General features: G+C 35.4%; 1 protein-coding gene across 9 annotated transcripts in view; it reads left to right on the forward strand.

Annotated features, from left to right (window-relative positions):
- R3HDM1 (R3H domain containing 1) overlaps positions 1-24,335 on the forward strand; it is a 198,074-nt gene that overhangs the window by 4,232 nt on the left and 169,507 nt on the right. The gene's annotated exons all lie outside the window — the stretch shown is intronic.

Below are 24,335 nucleotides of genomic sequence, written 5' to 3' on the forward strand. Positions count from 1 at the left end.
AACTGCAGATTTACCTTGATGCCTTGTTTCTCAGTAGAGAAGCTATGGAATTACAAAAGAAAGGTCTAATGTTGTGGGGATAAAATTAAATATATGCAAAGCAAAGACTTAAATGAACACAAGGCCCTCATTTTTAAAGTGCTCTTGGGACAGATGCTTATTACAGAATTGCTATGTTTAAAAATAGTATCTTTTTGCTGGAAACATCCCAAATCCCTTCCTTGAGTGAATGGTTAAACCATTCTATATCCATACCATGGACTACTATGCAGCAATAAAAAGAAAGAAAACATTGGTAAAGCAACTTATGTGGATCTTAAAGTAATATACCAAATGAAAAAAAGTTTTAAAATGGGAGAACCATGTGGTCTCATTTATATAACATTCTCGAAATGGCAAATTATGAGCTAGAGCGCAGATCAGTGGTTTCCAGGGATGGGGTTTGAGGAAGCAGGATGGTTGTAACTAGAGAGGGGTAGTATGAGGGATCTTTGTAATACTGGAACGTTTATGTATCTTGATTGTATGCTGGTTCCCTAAATCTACATTACATAGAAACACAGACAAATGGGGCTCTTAGGTGGCTCTTTTGATTAAGTGTCTGACTCTAGATTTTGGCTCAGGTCATGAACTCGGGGTGGTAAGATGGAGCCTTGAGTTAGGCTCTGCGCTGGGCATGGAACCTGCTTAAGATTCTCCCTGCTTTTCACTCCATTCACGCATGAGCACTTGTGCATGTGCACTCTCTCTTGCTCTCTAAGAAAGAGGAAAAGAAAAGAAACAGACAAATGAATGTGTGTAAAACTGGCAAACTCTGAATAAGGTCATATATCAATGCCAATCCCTGCTTCTGATGCTGAACTATATTTTCATTGTCATTGAGGGAAATTGAGTGACGAGTACATGGGATCTTTCTATACTATTTTTGCAACTGCCTATGAATGTGTAATTGTTTGAAAAATAGAAAGCTAAGCAAAAAACTCTGATACTTATATATATGTTCCTGTATAGTATTGAAAAAAGTATAATTTTAAGCAAATACCTTCAATATACCGTTCATACATTTTATATTGTTCATTTGTGTTAGTTTTACCAAGTTCACATGCATCTGAAACACAACAGAAATACCTCTACATCAAACATATCCAAGGTGCAATTTCTGTTTTCATTTTATAAGCCTTGTTTCCCCAAATGCCAATTCTTTCATCATTCTCCTTTTATAAAGGCTTGCTGCCCTTTCACTTTTCAACCCTTTCTTGTATAAACTAAAAAGAATCTGACTTTAGTTATCTATATTGTTCATTTTCCAGTTGCAATAGAAGGATTTTTATCAAGAGGTGATACATTCATTATTTAACCAGATATTTATATATTAAACCTATTGATTATTTGTAAGATAAAATAAAAGATGTTATCTTCTTGTAAAGACATACAGAACCAGCAAATAAATCATTTGGGGAAAGAAAGTTATTTAAGTGCTTGTTAAGTTACTCTAATTACTGTATGACCCTACACTTTTTAATACAAAAGTACTAAATGTTCTAAAGCAATTGGAAAGTAACATAAGGAGGTCAAAAATAAAAGTGTAGACCACCAACTTGGGGAGGATACTTTTTTGTGATACAGATGACCTTGATCCATTTGGAGTTAATTTTTATGTATGGTATGAGGTAGGAGGTCCAAATTCATTTTTTTACATGTGGATATCATTTTTTTTTTTGAAGATTTTATTTATTTATTTCTTAGAGTAAGCACAGGCAGACAGAGTGGCGGGCAGAGGCAAAGGGAGAAGCAGGCTCCCCACTGAGCAAGGAGCCCTATACGAACGAACTCGATCCCAAGACGCTGGGATCATGACCCGAGCCCAAGGCAGCCGCTTGACCAACTGAGCCACCCAGGTGTCTCTGTGGATATCATTTTTATCTCCACGCCATTTGTTGAAAACACTGTTCTTTCCCTATTGAATTGTCTTGGCTCTTGTGGACCATAAATGTAAGAGATTATTTCTCAACTCTAAATTCTATTGCATTGATTTATAGGTCTATTACTAGACCAGTAGTACCACACTGTTTGATTATGTAACTTTGTAACAAGTTTTGAAATTGGGACTTGTGAGACCTCCAACTTTGTTCTTTTTCAGGATTGTTTTTGCTATTCTGAGTCCCTTTGATTTCTTTATATAGTTTAAGATCAGCTTGCCAGAAAGCCAGCTTGAATTTTTGATAAAGATTGTGTCAAACGTAGGTCAGTTTTGCAATTTGGGAAGTAATACCATATTCAACAGTATTATATGAGAGAATTTCTTTAACGTGTAATGATTCATTTTAAAAGAATAATAAACTCATTGCATGTTAATATAAATACTACATTTATATGAAAAATGACTTTGCAGAATTAAAAAATAGCAAGAATGGGATTGTTTTATGTTTACATTTTTTCTTAATATCTGACTTATCAGAAGATAGCTGGTTTTTATGCATTCACTCTGCTTTTGCATTCACTCTGATAGGACATTTGATTTTGGTTGAAATAATAAGAAGGCAATTTGGCCACATACAAATATTCAGAAGAAAAGTAAGCACATGTCCTCATGGACCCTTTGAAAGGAGCTTGATCGGCAGTGGTCCTTGAACCACACTTTGCAAACAGCTTCTCCAGTGGAAAGCAATATGTTTGGAAACTCAAAGATTTGATTAAATACTACAAGTCTGCCACTCAACAACTGATGTGACTTTTGAGCCAGTAACTTAGCCTTTCAATCTGTTTCTTCATCTGTATTATATTGGGGATAATGACACCATACTTTGAAGGGAGGGAACAAGATCATGTATGTAAAGTTTGGGATATACAGAAACCACCAAAGAATTGATTCTTGTTCTGTTTCATTTATACTTGTCCACCTCTGTCTATTGTATGGGATTAGCTAATTTTTTCCCACTGAATGTTTACATACCACAGCATGGTTGTAGCCTTTATATAAATTTGGTTCATTGTAGTGGTATTTACTTAAGAGTGGAGCTTTATTCATATAGTCTTTTATTATTCCTTTTAGCTACAAATCATGTTAAGAAGGAAAGAGAAGGGTCCACAAAGAAAGTAAAAAAATTTATCAGAAATGAGGGAGTAAAATTGATGCCTCCTTTCAGACCATTTGTCACTCACTCCAGTCCTGCTACTAATTTTGTAGAATGAAGGAAACTGCAAAAAAAAAAAAAAAAAAAAAACCTCTGCCTTAAAGAGTGGTTCTTTAGTATGTATTTTCCCTGTTATAATTAATAAATTTGAAGTATTAATGACTCCAAATCTTTAATGATTCTATAATACTGAACCAAATCATACATGATGTTCTTAAAAAAAAAAAAAAAACAAACTCTTGCCACTTAAACTCTATATCATTAGAGTAGTAGGTATAACTTTGCATTTATCTGAAAAGCTAAATAAAGTGAATTGATTTTTTATAGGACATGGAAAGTGTAGATTCATTCAACAAGTATTTTTTGAAAACTTACTTTGTACCCTCTACTGGTATTTTGAAACAGATAATACCCTTGTCCTCCTAGATCTCATTTTCTTGTGGGTGAGACAAAGAAATGAAATATATATAAAATATAATGTCAGATAGAAATATAGAAACTATTGCAGTGAAAACAAAAGCAGTTTGATAGCTTAAAGATTGACGGAACGAGATAATAGGGTCTATTTAAGACAGGGTGACCAGGGAAGACCTCTTGATATTTGAGCAAACTCTTGAATGAAGGGAACAAGCTATGAGATTCGTAAGGGAAGGACACTCCATGTAGAAGGTACAAAGTACAAAGGCCATGAAATGGAGGAGATGGAGATGGAACTTATACTTATTACTGATGTTCAGCAGTGTTGTCCTGAAGACAGAGTTTAAAGGAAGAAGTACATTTTTTTTTTATAAATTTTTTTAATAAATTTTTTGTTAACATTTTGCTCTGTTTGCTTTACTCTATACCAATCCATCTCATTTTTTTGGCACGTTTCAAAATAAATTCAGGAATCAGTATACTTCAGTCCTGAACACTTTGGCATGCATGTAATTAACTAGAGTTCAGTATTTGTTTATGTTTTTATGGATAAATATACATTCAGAAAATGCATAAATCAGGAATTTACCATTCAGTGAATTTTGTATACATAGACTCGTGTCATGGTATAAAACATTACCATCATGCTAATAAACAACAACCAAAAGTTTTGATTCTTTTTCATCATATATTTTCCTGTGCTAGGAACTTTCATAAATGTAATCATACAATATGTGCTCTTTTGTGTAAGGCTTCTTTTTTTTTTTTTTTAAAGATTTTACTTATTTATTTAACAGACAGAGATCACAAGTAGGCAGAGAGGCAGGTAGAAAGAGAGAGAGGAGGAAGCAGGCTATCCGCGGAGTGGACAGCCCGATGCGGGGCTCGATCCCAGGACCCTGGGATCATGACCTGAGCCAAAGGCAGAGGCTTTAACCCACTGAGCCACCCAGGTGCCCCAGGCTTCTTTTTTTTAACTTAGCATATTATTCACATTTATCCATGTTGTTGCATGTATGAATAGTTGCTCTTTTACTACAGAGTAGTATTTCGTTGTATAAATATGCAATTCGTTTTTTTATTCTGTTGGTTGCCACCTATGTGCTGTTTCTGCTTTTTACCATAAATAAAAAACTCTATTTGACTTGCAAGAGTATTAGAGAATAAGTTTTAAGTATTCAAATGAGAAATACCTGCTAACATGCAGCATACCGCACAAAAATCCATTTGTTTATTTCTTTCTTCCTTTCATTTCCTAGATCTTGAGTTTTTGTTAATACAAAATGAAGGCACAACTTAGATGAGAATGTTGGCATGGTTTCTTTTGTTTCTTGCTGTACAAAGAGAAAGTAGGAAGATTATTTAAAATCATCCCACTTTTTGGGATGCCTGGATGGCTCAGTTGGTTAAGCAGCTGCCTTCGGCTCAGGTCATGATCCCAGCGTCCTGGGATCGAGTCCCACGTCGGGCTCCTTGCTCAGCAGGGAGCCTGCTTCTCCCTCTGCCTCTGCCTGCCATTCTGTCTGCCTGTGCTCTCTCTCTTTCTCTCTCTCTGACAAATAAATAAAATCTTAAAAAAAAAAAGATAATAAAATCATCCCACTTTTTAAAAAAATAATCTCTATACCCGGCATGGGGCTTAAATTCACAACCCCAAGATGAAGAGTCACATGCTCTACTGATTGAGCCAGCCAGGAACCCCATAAAGTCACCCCATATTTTTAAAGTTTTGAATATTTTTATTGAAATTTTAGGATTAACCTGTGTTTCCTAGTCCATTGACTTATTTTAGGTAATTGGGTATTTAAATTGTCTTTCCTAGAAGTTAGCATTTCAGCACAAAGTCATTGAATTTTAGAAGTAGATGTTTTTAAAGAATATATTAATTTGACATTAACTTTTTTTTTTTTTTAAAGATTTTATTTATTTGACAGAGATCACAAGCAGGCAGAGAGGCAGGCAGAGAGGGAGAGGGAGAGAGAGAGGAGGAAGCAGGCTCCCTGCTAAGCAGAGAGCCCGATGTGGAGCTCGATCCCAGGACCCTAAGATCATGACCTGAGCCAAAGGCAGAGGCTTTAACCCACTGAGCCACTCAGGAGCCCCTTATTTGACATTAACTTTCATATGAATCACCCTTAATCTAGAGAGGCATGACCCTTTTGAGTTATGTTTAGTGTCTACCATGCAGGAGTACTGTGTATTTTGCTTATTTTTTATAAAGATTGTCAATTCTACTAGTAATTGTAGATTTTAAGATCATGATCTAGAGGGTCCTTTCTACCTTTAAAGTTTTGTTAAATTTCTATGTTAAATTAAGAATGAAATTTTCTGGTTGCCATATTGCATTACACAAAAGGGTTATTCTGGTGTAATGTTCCAGTGTACACATTCCATGGCTTTTTGTGAGTGTTAGTGTTATGGCTAATGACTGTTAATTTTGAAATTAAATTAAAACAAAAAGAGAGTAGTGTCTTTTGTAGTCTAGTTTTCAGGCTGTGTTTGTGGTATATGAAATTTATTTTATGGCTTTTCTGAAAACTACATGCAAATGCTACACAGCATTTCAGTAGCATTTACCTTACTACTGAAATGGAATACCCAATAATAAAATAGGCAAAAGTTTTAAGAGGATTGATTTATAAATGTTAAATACTGCTTATGTGTACTTGGGACTTTATTGGCACTTAACACCTATACTTTGATTTTAGAAAGGACTTATTCATCTTTTCTCATGTCTTTTTCTCTTGGTTTATGTGCCATTTGTGAAAATGCTTAAAGAAATGCTGGTACTAAGATAAAGGATAATTGATGTTCTTGTTTGTGCAAGTTCCACTAAGATCACAGAAATGACTACTAAATAAATTGCTTCTGTCTTTGAAGATATAACCTCTGCTTTCAAGAAGCTCATGACTTAATGGAAATCCATTAAAGTCAAAATTTCCATATTATAAATGTCTTCCATATTATAAATGTAGCTTCCATTTCCTTTTCTTGATTTCTCCTCCACTTATTTGTTCTCTTCTTTCCCTTTTTCTTTGGTCACATTTACTTAGAGATAGGACAGAATGAATGAGCTGTGAAAAAGGAGGAGCAAGGGACACCTGGCCAGCTCAGTTACTGGAGCATGCCATTCTTGATCTTGGGGTTGTAAGTTTGAACCCCACAGTTGATGTAGAGATTACTTACAAATGAAATCTTTAAAAAAAAGGGGGGGGCAAGAGTCTCAATCAGTGTTATTTTTAATTAAATATATGCAGTATCAAGGATGACATAGGCTTTAACCTTCTAAATGCACAACAGAAAATCAAGTGAAAGTTGGTGGGTAGGTAATTGAATTGCTTTTATGTATCCTATCATAAAATCCTGTCATAAAGAATATAGGCATTCTAGGGGCACCTTGGTGGCTCAGTCAAGTAAGTGTCTGCCTTAGTCTCAGATCATGGTCCTAGGGTCCTGTGATTGAGCCCTATGTTTAGGGGCTTTCTGCTCAGCATGGAGTCTGCTTCTTCCTCTCCCTCTGCCCTTCCCCATACTTGTGCTCTCTCTTGCTCTCTCTCAAATAAATTAAGTCTTTAATTAAAAAAAAAATACAAGCATTCTTGTCTTAATCTCATTTCTCTCACAGCTCTTCACTTGGCATCCTGTGCTTCAAAGACACTAAATTAACAGCCCAGCCAAGACTTCATCCCACTTCTCTAAACTATAAGTCAAACTTTATACTGTACCAAGTATAAAGAAATTAATCAGGTCAATTAATTTGCTTTTTTGTAGCCCCAGAACTTAATGGAGGCAAATTTATTGGAGAATATTTAAAGATAGTTAGCTTGTCATACTGCAATCAAACTCCATACTTTATTCATCTGTAAGTTATAGTGTTACCTGCTTAAAACTAATTACTTATTGTACTTAGAGGACTTTCTCTCTTGACTCAAGTGCTAGCATTTATGACTACTTTATAACAGAACCTGAGCTACTCATTTGAAATTAAGAAATTTCACAATGTTGAGATGCAGATGATGCATCCCTAACTTTCTGGCAATTTCTTAACTAATTTCTTAATTATATGTGATTGGTGGTATAGGGTGATCAACCAAATGTGAATAGCCCAAATGTGAATAGCCCTCCACAAATAAATAGTGCATATTACTTGCTTTATACTGAGTCAAATGTGTTTGCTTTCGTCTTAAAAGCAGACCTAGAGAACCACTAACCTACTTTTAGTCACTATAGATTTGCCTCTTCCAGACATCTTATATACATGAAATCATACAATATGTCATTTTTTGTGACTATTTTTCACTTAAGCATAGTCTTTAAGAATCATCTATATTGTAGCATGAATCAATGCTTCTTTCCTTTTTTGTGTTTGAATAATACACCACTGTATGGATATACCACAATTTTTTAATCCATCAGTTGAGGACCATTTGAGTTGTTTATATTTCTTGGCAATTATGAATAACGCTGCTGTGAAAATTCTTGTGTAAGTTTTGTGTGGGTGTATGTTTTCATTTCCCTTTGGTATATACCTAGGAGTAAAATTGCTGAGTCATGTGATAACTCCATGTTTAGCCATTTGAAGAACAGATAAACCGTTTTCCAGAGTAGCTGTATTCCCAGCTGCATTCCCAGCAGCAGTATAAAGGGCTTGCAGTCTCCCCCATACTCCCCAGTGCTGTCATTGTCAGTCTTTAATTATAACGATTTTCTTAGGTGTGCAGTTAGATCTTGTTGTGGTTCTGATCTCCATTTCACTAATGATTAAAGATGTTGAACATCTTTTCATGTACTTATTATTGGCTAATGATTTAATGTAGACCTTGATATCTAAATGTTTTTGTAGCTTTTATGCACTCTACAATTACTCAGTATTTAGGCTCTGTGTTCCACATAAAATGCCAGTGTATATATGAACACATTTAAGGTCGTAGTTAGTTCTATGTCCTGTTGGAGAATTGGAGAGATACTGTTTCATCTGTTTTTCCAAACTTACCTGTTACATAAGGATAGTCACCAGTTTGCCTAGGAGGACAGTCCCAGTTAACCATTAATTGAATTGCTTTGTTGTGGCATAATTATAAAAGTGCCCTCTTTCACTTTGAAGTGCCCTGATTTGGACAATAAATTATATGGCCATCCTACTGACAATTAACCTGGAGTATTTAAATACACATTTGCTACCTACTAGATTAGAATCTCTAAGAAAAGTGCCTGGAAATAATGTTTTTAGCAACTTCAAGGTCAAGCACATTTATATTATTCAAGCAGAATGCTGGTGTTGCTCTGTGACCCAAAATCCATTATCATTGTTTTAGTGGGACAATGAGTTCCAAGTTAAAATTGGAGAGAAATAATTTTATTTGATAAGCTAGCACTGTCCATCTCCTTAAAGTAATGATAGAGGAGGAATATTTCATAACACACATGTTGGACAGGCTCTTAGGAACAAAAGAGTATGGGGAAGTAAAGGGAAATAAATTTCTAGAAGTAGGGTTGTCTCAGGATGGAGACAGTGAGCAAAACTGAGCCTCTTGGTAATAGCTCCCTTGAAGCTGGATGAGAGTAGAGGAGAGATTCATGAAGATGTTCTTCATACTTGAGAACTAGGATCAAGAACTAATGGCAAGGGTGTGGAAGAAGTTTTTTCATATCCTGAGGCTAGGTTACAGAAGAAAGCATATGGTACTATTGATTTTTATATATTTGGGGGTCAGTAAGATTTGAGAATATCTGTATATATGGTCTTTTGTAAGTCAGGCACTTGTAAAAGATCTGTATTTTTACACAAGTGTCACAGATGCTCATCCATGTTTGTAAAGATTTTTTTTATTTGCTAATTGTATAAATGTCTTTAAGATGAAAGCAAACACATTTGACTCAATATAAAGCAAGTGATATACACTAATTATTCTTGTAGGGTCTTAATACTGGGCCATTCATATCTGGTCATTTGGTTTATCACCCTTTACCACCAATGGCATATAATTAAGAAATTAGTTAAGAAATGGCTGGAAAGTTAGGAATTTATCTGTATTCCAACATAACTGTTGCCTCATGATATTTCCATTAGCCAGAAACTCAAGCCAACTTTTTTTTTAAAGATTTTATATATTTATTTGACAGAGAGAGAGAGATCACAATTGAGGCAGAGAGGCAGACAGAGAGGTGGAAGCACATTCTGTGCTGAGCAGAGAGCCCAATATGGGGCTCCATCCTAGGAACCTGAGATCATGACCTGAGCCAAAGGCAGAGGCTTAACCCACTGAGCCACCCAGGCACCCCTCTTGTATGGGTTATAATACCAAGTAACACAGTCTTCAGTATAATTATCCACAACACAGTATTTGATCAAAAAACTGTTGGGTGGGACTTTTTTTTTTTTTATTGAGGTATAATGGATGTACAAAGAACTGCATATATTCAAAGTGTATTTGGAAGAAATTCTGTTTTTTTTTTTTTTAATTGATACTATGGCAAGTCTGCCATTGTAATTTGTCTTTGAAGCATACAGTAACTGAGTGAAGAAATGAAACAGCTTGTTAATTTAACTTTGGGGAAACTGTCATGAATTATTTATAGGAAGATGATTTACACTGGGTTATTACTAAGACTTGTCCATATTTATGGAATGAGTACTTTTGTCTCCAAAAGCTAGTGACTTTTCATTTGTATATATTTATCTGAGAGAACAAGAGCAAATAATGACGTGCCAAATGAAAAACACAATAATAAATGCTTGAGAAGTTCAGAAGAATAAAAAATGGCTGGACAGGAGAAGTTAGGGAAAGTTGTGAGGAAGAAAGTAGGTCATGAAACAGGTAAAGACAACACAAGAAAGGGTCCAGTGGAGTCTGAGCTAGAGCCTAGAGAATAGATTTGATTCATTCACTAGGTAGACATGGATGAAAGAACATTCTAGAGAAGGAGAAAGAACTGGTGAGTATAGGTTATAGAAGGTGAATGGTCTGCCTTGGCTGCAGTCTGGGATGGTTGAGGGGAAATAAAAATGGAAAGTTAAGTTTGGGGAAGATATTAAATGCCAAACTGACGGATTTAAATTGGGTCCTCTGAGTAAAGGGGAACTACTGAAGTTTTTCTTGAGCAAGGTAGTTGATTTCAGGTTTCCTTGCCTTATTGTTACTTGAGCTCTGTTTTTCTTGAGGTATTTGTAATGCTATTTCTGCCTCTTTATGCTGTTAACCTTTTTTCCTTTAATACTTTAGTTGTGGTTATCAGGAAATTGATTTTTAAATTTGTTTTTAATTGACTTACAGACAACCTGTCACCTTATTTTTCTTGGTATTATCAAATCTCTTTACCTACGGTAAAGTAATAATACTAGATCTGGAAGAGAGGGGCAAAATAATTACCATTACTATTGTAGTATTAGTGTATGGCTTAATTCAGTAAATATTACGATTTTTCAAGAACATGAATTTTAGGAAACATAACTGAGTCCAGAAAAATTGAAAGATAATGGGCCCTCCTTGTATGTGAAGATCCAAAATTATACTGTCTCATTATTTTTTTGAATTTTATTTAAAAATATGTATTTAGAGAAGCAAAGCAAGTTCAGCTTAAGAAAATTATCTTCTTTTTTTAATTTTTTATTTTTTATAAACATATATTTTTATCCCCAGGGGTACAGGTCTGTGAATCACCAGGTTTACACACTTCACAGCCCTCACCAAAGCACATACCCTCCCCAATGTCCATAATCTCACCCCCTTCTCCCAAACCCCCTCCCCCCAGCAACCCTCAGTTTGTTTTGTGAGATTAAGAGTCACTTATGGTTTGTCTCCCTCCCAATCCCATCTTGTTTCATTGATTCTTCTCCTACCCACTTAAGCCCCCATGTTGCATCACCACTTCCTCATATCAGGGAGATCATATGATAGTTGTCTTTCTCTGCTTGATTTATTTCGCTAAGCATGATACGCTCTAGTTCCATCCATGTTGTCGCAAATGGCAAGATTTCATTTCTTTTGATGGCTGCATAGTATTCCATTGTGTATATATACCACATATTCTTGATCCATTCATCTGTTGATGGACATCTAGGTTCTTTGAAAATTATCCTTTTTTTTCTGGAATGTCATAAAGGATCCATGGACCTTATAAATGTAGACTTTAGGAAAAAGTGAGAAGATCCCAAGAGTATTTTTTCTATTTTATCTCATTTATTTATTTTTTAACTTCAAATATTCAGGTAAAAACTGTGTATAAAATGTGAAGTACAGGTAAAGCAGTTCAACTATTTTGTCTTAAAACCATATTCATAAGCCTAAATGGTAGAAATTCTCTACTTTTAATGTTGGATTATGTATACTTTAAATACTTTTATGGCTTTTAGAGTAATTTCCTGCTTTTATTTTCTAGTATTTGACTATTTTATTTCCTAGGAATTAACTGTCCCTTAAATATGATACTACATAAAGTATTATCATTTAATCTCCTACAGAAGACAATAGTAAGCATTTAAGATTCTCTGATCTGGCTCTCTTATACCGTTTGTTCAGTCAGCAATTATTTCAAAAAAACATTCAGTGAGTATCTGCCATGTGCCAAGCCCTGGCTTTGAGAATTCAAAAATCAATGATTTGGACTTTTGCCCTGGAGGAGCCCAATCTAATAGGAGAGGCAATCTAAATAAGTAATTAGAAATGCACTTGATATAATTTGTTTTGTTTGTTTAAAAAAAAAAAAGTGTGTTGAGGTACATACAGGGTACAGTTCAGTGGAGCAGCATCCTGCTTTAATTCTTACTTTACCATTTCTCTTTTGTTTTTAACAGATATAACCTCATAGCAATGTAGCTTCTAAAGCAAAAAAGCATTACTAATCCAAAAAACAGTACTTTATAAGAGTAGAACGTTCCATTCAAAAGGAAAATAGCCATTTTAAATTATATGTACCTAATAATTGACAGAATCATAAGAAAATAGATAAGTAACAGTAAACGGGGATGCCATAAATACTAATGGGCACAGGAATAATGAAATAATAAATAATAAAATTTCACTAATCTGCATATTTAATCTCCTATGTGTGTCAAAAAACATTTAAAGATGAAATGGATAAAGCTTTTCCTGTTTAACCATACCATTTCTTAACACACAGGGTTAACCCTACTCAGATAGAATAACTGTGTGAACCCTAAAATCATCATGCAGTTCCTCACTTCCAGTCTTTGCTCGTATTTCTTTGAACTGAACTTAGCATTTACTAATCCTTCCCTCCCCCACTATGTATGTCACATGTTTCTGTAACCTGTTCTTAAATGCCAATTTTGAAACATGCCAGAACTGCTCGCTCACATTTATTCTTCTGAGGTACTATATCTGTGTCATTTTTAACTTTTTATTACTCTGAACCCTGTGTTTTATGTAATTCATCATGTACACAACCTCTCCTCCATTAACTACCTGCCTTCCCCCCTATATCCAAAGAAGCACTGCTCCATTTTAAAATTACCTGAGGTAAAGGACTTTTATCAGCTTGATAGAATACTTTGTATACCACTGTACTTAATAAATCTGGATTTAAATGTAACTAGATATCCTGTATTGATTTGGGAGAATGGTACAGCTGAACCATCCAGCTCTAGAATATTTTAGTAAGATTTAGAAAAAGAAACTTTTTCAGAAATTCAGAGATCCTGTACTTCAAGGTAAAATTTTGTCAAAACTTTATCTTAAGTAAAATTTCTCCCCCTTGGTTTAAGTGACTCTGGTAAGAACAGTCTGATAGCTGGCCGATACCCTTTTTTTTTTTTTTTTTTTTTTTTTTTAATGAACTCATGACTCATGTCCTGTTCATTAGCCTGATGCCTTTATCCCAGTTAATGCCATATCCTAGTCTTAACACTGTGTTTGGTTGATTTGGCCATCAACACTGAACTGTCCTATCCTTCCTGATATTCTCATGTTTCCTCTCTGGACTAGAGCAGGTCTTCATGGCTGCTTGAGGAACTAGTGTTTCTGTCTAGTTGAGAGAATTGATTTTCAAACTGCTAGTTGACATTGTCTTGTTTTGAACACTGCCATATAAGAAACTGATAGTGTAATTGCTAAAAAATAAATACTAACCTGAAAAAAAAAATGTTTTGTACTAGGCTGTTGTTCTGTTAAGCCATATGAAAATTACATCTTGTAGAAACTTTTTCAAAGAGATGCTAGCCATGTGTTCACCCTTTTTGTTTCACAGTAAATTCTCATTGGTGTCTTACTTCAATGAGGCTAGTGCCCTGACCTTCATTTCTAGATCACCCACATGATCTCTTTCTATGCTTTTTCTGATATGTGGGTGGTGTTAAAAGAAGATACAGAAGTAAGTGTATTTAACCTTTTCTTTGATCAAGGTCTGCTTGGACTTGGATCATAACACTTTTAATTACCTCTTTTGTATTTCCATAGCCTACATTTATGGTTTTTTTCTCTGTCTTTAAGCTGTCTTGCCTCCTCTTATTTTCATAAATGGATGTCTCTCCTTTTTTACTCAAGACATTGAGGTTATTTATTATGTATTATGTATAGGATCACTGAATTAGGTGTGGGTCTTCAAAAGTAGCTGTCTCAATACCTATACTTTTTTCTTCTGACTCCCAAGTGAAGAGACTTCCCTCCCCTTCAAACCTACTCCTCACGTTTTTTTAGAATGTGTTGGTCCCTAACTATATGCCAGGGATTGTGACAGGATTTCTAGGAAACACAGTAATGAATAAGGTTTTATTTTATTTTATTTTATGAGAGTACACAACAGAGTGGGGTTGGGGGACAGAGAGAGAACCTTAAGCAGGCTCCATTACCCTGAAATCATGACCTGAGCCACCCAGGTGCCCCAATATAATTCTTAAAAGAAGCTTACTGGTATGTGTTTGTGCTGTTTGCAGTGTTCTTGTCCTTGTCTTTTGTTTTTTGTTTTTTTGTTTTTTGGGGGTTTTTTTGTATTCCTAGAAGTAGAAAAATTTTAAATGGAAAGGAGAAAGATTATTTTCCCTCAAAGAGATAAGTAGTGGGAACCTCTGTTACATGATTCCTTTTCCTTCCCATTTGAGATTTCTGGAAGGAATATATTATGTCTCTGAAGCCTGTAGTAGCTAAAAAGAAAAAGCTGAAGATCTCTGCTGTGGTAAAGATTCCTTTATCTATTTTACTAATCCCAACCCTTTGAGCAGCTTAAATCCAGTAATTTTTTATTTTATATGTATAATTTATGCATATGAAATGTGTGTGATATGTACAAAATTATATATACAATTGACCCTTGAGCAGCATGGTGTGAACTGCGTGTATTTACTTCTGGGTGGATTGTTTTCAATACACTATAGTACTACAAATGTATTTTCTCACAATTTCCTTAACATTAACATTTCTTAAGATTTACTTTATTATAAGAAGATAGTACAGGGTGCCTGGGTGGCTCAGTGGGTTAGGCCGCTGCCTTTGGCTCAGGTCATGATCCCAGGGTCCTGGGATCGAGTCCCGCATCGGGCTCTCTGCTCAGCGGGGAGCCTGCTTCCCCCCTCTCTCTCTCTGCCTGCCTCTCTGCCTGCTTATGATTTCTCTCTCTGTCAAATAAATAAATAAAATCTTTTAAAAATATATATATATATGTATATATAGTACATGAGGGCGCCTGGGTGGCTCAGTGGGTTAAGCTTCTGCCTTCAGCTCAGGTCATGATCCCAGAGGCCTGGGATTGAGTCCCCTATCGGGCTCTGCTCAGCAGGGAGCCTGCTTCTCCTCATCTCTCTCTGTCTATCTCTCTGCCTACTTGTGATCTCTCTCTCTCTCTCTGTCAAATAAATAAATAAAATCTTTAAAAAAAAAAAGAATATAGTACATGATACATATAATGTAAAAAATATGTGTTAATTGACTACTTATGTTACTGGTTAAGACTTCTAGTCAACAGTAGGTTATTAGTAGTTCAGTTCTGAGGGAGTTAAAAGTTATGCATGGATTTTCAACTATGCAAGGGTCAGTACCCCAGCCCCTACGTTGTTCAAGGGTCAGTGTGTGTGCATGTGAGTGTGTGTACATGCATTTGTGTGTGTGTGTAAAATTTTATTTTCTAATTATACACCAATACAGTAGCTCACTGGATTGTAGTACTTTTTTGTATAGGTAATATGTGCTCTCTTTATGAATTTATGTATACACGACTCTAAACCTAGGGCAGAAAAATCTTGAAAATGTGGGTGATTGGCAGGTTTGGTTTGGTTTGGTTTTAATTGTGATAAAAATACACATAACACAAAATTTACCATCTTAACCATTTTTAAGTGTATAGTTCAGTAATGTTAAGTATATCCATGTTGTGCAAGCAATCTCCAGAACTCTTCATCTTGCAAAACTGAAACCCATGCCTACTAACAGTTACTCCCCGTCCCCTTTTCCACAGCTCCTGGCAGCCAGGATTGTACTTTGGATCTCTATGAATTTGACTACTCTAGGTGCCTCAATTGGTATCATAGCAGTATTTGTCCTTTTGTGATTGGCTTATTTTATTGAGCATAATGTCCTCAAAGTTTATCTATGTGTCGGAGTTTCCTTTTTTTTTTTTGTTAATTAAGTTTTTTATTTTAATTCCGGTATAGTTAACAAAGTGTTACATTAGCTCAGGTGTATAATTTAATGATTCAACACTTCTATACATTACTCAAGGCTCATCATGATAAGTGTATTCTTTAATTCCCATCACCTATTTCACTCACCTCCCCTCTGGTAATCATCAGTTCTTTATCATTAAGAGTCTTCTTTTCTTTTCCCTTTTCTCTTCTTTCTCCCTCCCTACCTTCCTCCCTTCCTTCCTTTCTTTCTTTGCTTTTTGTATATTTATTTGAGAGAGGGAGAGAGCAAGTGTGCATGCCCTTGCAGGGTTGGGGGAGGGGCACAGGGAGAGAGGCTGAAGTAGACTCCCTACCATTGTGCAGAGCCCACCATGCTCAATCCCACGAACCACGAGATCATGACCTGAGCTGAAGCCAAAAGTCAGATGCTCAATCAACTGAGCCACCCAGGCACCCCACTTTTTCTTTTTTTGAGACTTTATTTTTGGGGTGCCTGGCTGGCTCAGTAGGTTAAAGCCTCTGCCTTCTGCTCAGGTCATGATCCCAGGGTCCTCTCTGCTTGGCAGGGAGCCTCCTTCCCCCTGTCTTTCTGCCTGCCTCTCTGCATACTTGTGATCTCTCTGTCAAATAAATAAATAAAATCTTTAAAAAAAAAAAAAAAGACTTTATTTTTATTTTTAAGTAATCTCTACACCCAGTGTGGGGCTCGAACTCACAATCCCAAGATCAGGAGTTGCATGTCTGTCTTCTCTTTTTTTCCCTTTGTTCATTTATTTTTGTTTTTTAAGTTCCATATGGGAGTAAAATCATATGGTATTTCTTTTTCTCTGACTTATTTCAGTTAGCATTATATGCTCTAGCTCCATCCGTGTTATTGCAGATAGCACAATTTCATTCTTTTCTATGGCCGAATAATATTCTTGCATCTTCTTTTCCCATTCATCTTTATCTATGGACACTTGGGCTGCTTCCATAATTTGCCTATTCCAAATATTGCTGCAATAAACATAGGAGTGCATGTATATCTTTGAATTAATGTTTTTATATTCTTTAAATAAGTACCCAGTAGTTTGATTATTGGATTATAGGATAGTTCTATTTTTAACTTTTTTAGAGCCTCCATACTGTTCTCCCCAGTGGCGGTACGAGTTTGTGTTCCCACCAAAATGCAAGAGGATCCTTTTTCTGCATATCCTCATCAATACTTATTGTTTCTTGTGTTCTCAATTTTAGCCATTCTGACAGGTGTGAGATGATATCCCATTGTAGTTTTATTTATTTTTTTTTTAAGATTTTATTTATTTATTTGACAGAGAGAGATCACAAGTAGGTAGAGAGGCTGGCAGAGAGAGAGAGAGAAGCAGGCTCCCCGCCGAGCAGAGAGCCCGATGTGGGACTCGATCCCAGGATCCTGAGATCATGACCTGAGCCGAAGGCAGCGGCTTAACCCACTGAGCCACCCAGGCACCCCTCCCATTGTAGTTTTAATTTGCATTTCCCTTATGATGAGTGATATTAACCATCTTTTCATGGGTCTGTTGACTATCTGTATGTCTTCTTTGGAAAAATGTCCGTTCATGTCATCAGATTTGTCTTTTCAAATATTGTCTCCCATTCCCATAGATTGCCTTTTAGTTTTATTGTTTCCTTCACTGTGTAGAAGCTTTTTGTTTTGATGTAGTCAAAAGTAGTTTATTTTTGCTTTTGCTTCCTTGCCTCAGGAGACATATCTACAAAAATGTTGCTGCAGCCAATGTCAGAGTAATTACTGCCTGTGCGCTCTCTCTCTCTCCTAGGATTTTTATGATTTCAGATCTCACATTCAGGTCTTTAATCGATCTTGAATTTATTTTTGGTGTCGATCTTGAATATATATATATGGTGTAAGAAAATGATCCAGTTTCTTTCTTTTCTGTGTAGATCTCCAGCACCATTTGTTGAAGATACTGTCTTTTTCCCATTGCATATTCTTGCCTCCTTTGTCTAAGACTGACCGTATAACTGTGGGTTTTACTTCTGAGTTTTCTATTCAGTTCTATTATCTTTGTGTCTGTTTTTGTACCAATACCTTACTGTGTTTGATTCCTGCGTTTTGTAGTATAACTTGAAGTCTGGCATTGATGAAACAAATTGAAGATGATGCAAAGAAATGGAAAGACATTTGTGTCCATGGATTGGAAGAACAAATGTTAAATTATCTGTGCCACCCAAAGTAATTTGCACATTTAATGTAATTCCTGTCAAAATACCAACAGCATTTTTCACAGAACTAGCACAAACAATCCTAAAATTTTTATGGAACCACAAAAGACCCTGAATAGCCAAAGAAGTCTTGAAAAAGAAAAACAAAACTGTAGGTAATTTCCTTTTTTTTTAAAGTCTGAGTAGTATTCTTTGGTTGGTATGTATGACATTTTGTGTATCTGTTCATCTGTTGGTGGACATTTGGGGTGTTTTCAGCTTTTGGATACTGTGAATAGTGCTGCAGTGAACAGAAGTATACAAATATCCCTTTGAGACCCCACTTTTAGGTTTTTTGGGTATATCGCCAGAAGTAGAATTACAGGATCATGTAGTAATTCTGTTTTTAAGTTTTTGTGGATTCACCATGATATTTTTCACATTGCCTGCACCATTTTAGATTTCTACTAACATTGTACAAGAGTTCTAGTTTTTCCACATTCTCACCAAAACTTATTTTCTTTTAGTATTAGGTGTGAGGTGGCCTTTATTTGTATTTCTCTATTTATTTGTACTTCTCTAATTATTTATGACAGTGAGCATCTTTTCATGTGGTGTTTCCATTTGCATATCTTTTTTGGATAAATTTCTGTTCAAGTCCTTTGCCCATTTTTATAAATGTGATTATTTCTTCTCTTATTTTTGAGTTGGAGGTGTTTTTTGTTTATATTATGATTTGTTGGACTTTGTTCTTTGTGGGTTTTTTTTAAAGATTTTGTTTATTTAGTTGACAGTGAGAGAGGAAACACAAGCAGGGGGAGTGGGAGATGGAGAAGCAGGCCTCCTACTGAACAGGGAGCACAATGCAGAGCTCTATCCCAGGACCCTGGGACCATGACCTGATCCTACAGCTGTAGGCAGATGTTTAAGGACTGACCCACCCAGGCGCCCCTGTTGGACTTCAGTTATAAACAGTACTTTTGAAAAAACAGATTCCATTGTTATTTAATGACACATGTGGTAAAATGTCCTGTACATGTAACTAGAAGCCTAAATATATTGGATGCTTCACAAAGTATTGATATAATGAGTACTGGTATTTTTTCTTAGCAACAATTAAAGCTATTTATCCGGAATATAGTTAGACACTGTACAGTTTCAAGTTGTTTTCAGAGGACTAAGTTAGACATGGGAAATATACACTATATGTGGTTTTTAAGAAATTAACTTTACTCTTCAGTCAGTTCTCAATAAATCAACTAGGAGTGTAGTATAATTATGCATTTCAATGGTAAATTAGAATTCTGTCTTAATTGATGAAGTTGTTTTTAAGATGCATTATAAACTTTTTAGGATTTCCCAAGTTTACAACTTATATTATTGTTGAAAATATCAGTCATCTAAGGAATGCTGTTACTAAAATTCTGATACCTGTACCACTTGGCTGTTTCATAAATATCTTAGACTACACATTTGGGGTTAGTTCAGTATTTCTTTAAAAACTATTTCATTTTTGTTTCTAGTCTTCAAAACTTTAACTGTGTTGTATAAAAGATATTTGTATTTGAAAAGAGATTAACATTCACCAAGGTACAATGATAAATAAATCAGTATTACACATATTGTATATCAGGTTCTTTGTTAAATACTAGGTATGAAAAGACAAGAGACTTAAGTTCCTTCTTAGTTGTAGAAACAGGATCATTAACAACTAACTTCAGTAAAACAAAAATCAAAATTGTCATTTTGGATCAGTACTAGATTTCAGAGGGGGAAAAACTTATAATTCTTCTAGATCTTATGATTTTATCATTTTCCTATATAGCTAGATCATTCTGCTATAGCTTCCTATAGAAATGTTTTTTACCCTTGTAGGAAAGGTACCATAGGTTAAATATTGGATAACATAAAACACAAGACTAAAGTCTAGGCTTAGACAGCCATTTTTCTTTCTTAATCAGTGAAGTTTTTTTTTTAAGATTTTGTGTATTTATTTGACAGAGGGAACACAGGCAGGGAGAGCAGGGAGAGGGAGAAGCAGGCTTTTTGCTGAGCAGGGAGCGATTCAGGGGCCCAGTCCCAGGACTCTGGGATCATGACCTGAGCTGAAGGCAGATGCTTAACGACTGAGCAGCCACCCAGGTGCCCTATTAATTAGTGAATTTAACCCTCAACTTGACTCTAGCTTAGAGACCTAGAACTGGGAGTCTAGGACAAGTGCGCTTCTTGTCCTACTTGTTCAGCAGTGGCAGTTAGCAATATAGTTACCCTAAGTTGATATTCTTTTATTGGTTTACTCCTGGTTATCTGGCAGGGATGGGGAGCTGCCTTTTATTTTGCTTTCACTTTACTAATTTGGAATTTCTTTTATTTCTTTTAGTGGTTACCCTTTTTTTTCCCCCTAAATTTTATTTATTTGACAGAGAGCACAAGCATGGGGAGCAGAGGGAGATGGAAAAGCAGGCTTCCTGATGATCAGGGAGGACAAAGGCAGACACTTAACTGATTGATCCACCGAGGCCCCCTGTGGTTACCCTTTTTTACTATGCATATTTAATATAAATATATCATTAGTGTCTTATCTACTTCCCAAACAATACCAAGGGTGTTTGAACTCTTTATCTCTGATTAGTGTTGTGCTCCTTCAATTTTAAGCAGTAGAAATCCAAACTCAACAAAAGGGGAGTTCTGTGAAGTGTCTTTTTAAAAAACATTAATCCCATTCATGAGGGTTCCATGAATTATGACTTCATGACCTCAGCTCCTCCCAAAAGGCCTACCTACCTCCTAACACCCTCACACTGGGCATTTGTATTTCAACATGAATTTTAGGGGAACGATTCAGACCATGTACCTGGTAGACAGCACTCAAGTGTTAGTCATTATCATCTTTGTTGTCATCATTTCATCACTTTGGAATTGGAGCTAAAGAAATGGGGGGCCAGTAGTCCATTAAGATCTTTGGAGCTGTAGCATTTGGGCCACTTACTGTAATGTATACCTTATTGGCTGAATTATTGAGTTTAGAAAATGGGGTTAAATGTAGCTTGGAGAGATTTAGGAAAGAACATTTCAGTGCTAAGTATTGTCAACTCTTGGAATTGTCATGAGAGATTGGGAAACTATCAAACCAAGAGTCCATGAACACAATTTATGGTGATTTGATCAGTATTTTCCATTTTGTATTTTGACATTCTACATGTACTTGGAATGCTTTCCAAATGCATTTTGAAACCCTTAAAATGACAATCATGTTTTTAAAAATACTTGGAAACCTTTTAAAATTATTTGTTAGTAATAGCTATGACCTTACTTTAAGAATTTCCTCCTTTGGGGCGCCTGGGTGGCTCAGTGGGTTAAAGCCTCTGCCTTCGGCTCAGGTCATGATCCCAAGGTCCTGGGATCGAGCCCCGCATCGGGCTCTCTGCTCAGCAGGGAGCCTGCTTCCTTCTCTCTCTCTGCCTGCTTCTCTGCCTGCTTCTCTGTCTTCTTGTGATCTCTGTATGTCAAATAAATAAATAAATAAAATCTTTAAAAAAAAATAATTTCCTTCTTTGAAAGTCAGAATACAACTAAACAAAATTTAGAGATTGCTAATCTACTATTAAATCTATTTTTAAATTGTTTGCCTAATGAGATCTTAAAACTGATCTTTATTAATGCTTAATGGCGTTCATGATTTCACAGCATATGTTACTTGTCATTCTTTTTTTTTTTTTTTCATCCTTTAATACCTGTGTGATATTTTATTTCCAGAAATGTTTTGAAATGTTTAGAAAAAAATCACTGGGTTCTTCATGCATTTCTTCTATTTTTTAATTTTATCCATAAGTCCTTGACTATCTTAATTGATCCATTATCATTGGATACTTAAGTGATGCTGAGTCCCTTGGGCCTTTGCATTTCCCTCTCAGACTACAGTCTGCCTGTTTATTATCTGCAATTGAATAGTTTAGACAGTTGTTTAGTAGTTGGTTGGTTCTTATCCATGGTTCTTCGAAAAATCTATCCCAGTGAATGTTCGAAGTATGCCTGACACAGTATTTTGTCTTTTTGAAATGTGGAACTAAAATTAATTACAAGTTTTTGGTTTTCTCATAGTAATACTGGTGGTGAACTTTGTTTAAAATTTATATGTTGCACTTCATCTTATTTCTCATATCTCCTCCCTCATTTTCTATATTGATAATTGATTATTAACATCATAAAAAGGCAATCTTAGTTTTTGTAATTTCCTTGTGAGATGTAGACTGTTAGTTATTTTTCAGTCTTCCTCATGTGATAATGTATTCTGGTATGATTAGTTTTTTTTTTTTCTGTCATTTGATCTTTAGTGTGAATTTTAAAATATTTTTCGTCACATTTATGTAATTTTCCTATTATGCTCGACAGATGAGTATAGGGCAGGTATGCTGACTTACCTGGGTTTTTTAAAACCCATTTGGAATTGTGTACTAAGTTTTTAAAGCTTGATATGTTTGTGTAAATGAAAGTTTTTTTTTTTTACCAAGTAATGAGATACTCACTTGCTAAATTAAAGGAAAAAGAGATACTCCAATTTATGTCTTTTAGTATGCCCAGTAGATCTGGCTGAACAATCTATAAAATATTTTGCTATCATCATGTATAATTCAGCTTGCAGCTGTTCCATAACTTACTAAATCACTTCAGTGGAAAGTGTTGAGATTTTGAAATGACCAAATTACCAAGTTTTCCCTGAAGTGATGGCATAGGACTTGCTTTATTTTTATTTACGAAGTTAGTACGTGTACATATTTTTTGCAAGACCTATGAATTATTCTGTTCTAAATCATTTAATGTTTAAAATTTCAGGTTTTTATGATTCATTAGGAACATTATGGGCATATTAAAAATTGGAGGCTGTGTAATCTAAAGAATTGAATCCAGACATCCTGCAGATGATATTTAGGTTCCTTTGTCTTAGTTCTAACTCAAACATAAAGCATTTTTACCTTATCACCAGCTGCAATATTATGATACATTTCTTTCTAAGTCAGTTATAAAGCTCTTTCATTAAGATTTATACTAAAAATGAAAATTATAGCTGAGGTATTTAGAACCATGGAATCTTTGAGTTAAAATGAAGTATGCAAGTTGTGGTGGAGACTTGGCAGTGCTTTCCCATACCATTATTCTTCTGCTTCCTTGGACATCAGGCACAATACATTTCCCAGCCCCGTTGCAGTTAAGTGGTGCCACCTGAGTCCTTAAGGGTGAGCAGAAAAGATTGTCTTGGAGGGTAGGTGTTGTCATGGCAGAGACACTTAGAGAAGGAACCAAGAAATCACAGGTGGAAGGAGCATGAATCTTCGAATCACCACATGAAGGGCAGATAGTGAATATTTTAGGTTTTGCAGACTGTGTGTCATTCCTGTCACACATTGTTTTTTATCTTTGGTTTTGTATTGTTTTCACAAATCTTTAAAAATGAAGGAAACCATGTTAGCTCAAGGGACATACGAAATGGGCAGCAGGCCCTGACCTCTATACTAGAGAGTCACCTGACTGGTATCATATGGTGCCAGTGAAACAGAAGTTTTTGTGTTAATCTTATGAGTTGTGGGTGTTAATTATTATAACATAATCTGACTAAGATACAGGTGATCTCATCTGAATCCCTCACCCTACCAGATTCCTCAAGAATGCTTCTGACATCAGGAATCTCCATATTATACATTCTGTGAAAAGGCCTGTTCCATATAATTCAACTCCAGATGTTAGAAACTTTTCTCTTTTTAGTACGCCAACTCCTTGATTCCATTTTATCTGTTGGTTCCACTTGTGCCTCTGGTTTAAGTTTATACTTTATAGCAGCTTCTTATTATTATATGATAGTTTTCAGATCTCTCCTGTAGAGATAATTTTGAAAACAGAATAAAAAATTATTTTTAAAAATTAAACTCGGAATAAAATTATATAAACTAGAAAGTGATAAGTTGCACTTAAATTTAGGAAAAAGAGTTGCATACGTGGTAAGACAATTAGACTCAGTTCATGAGGAAAAAATG

This window comes from Mustela putorius, unplaced genomic scaffold (genome assembly GCF_011764305.1).
Source record: "Mustela putorius furo isolate JIRA1106 unplaced genomic scaffold, ASM1176430v1.1 tig00003867_pilon_pilon_pilon, whole genome shotgun sequence".
Taxonomy (NCBI): Eukaryota; Metazoa; Chordata; class Mammalia; order Carnivora; family Mustelidae; genus Mustela; species Mustela putorius.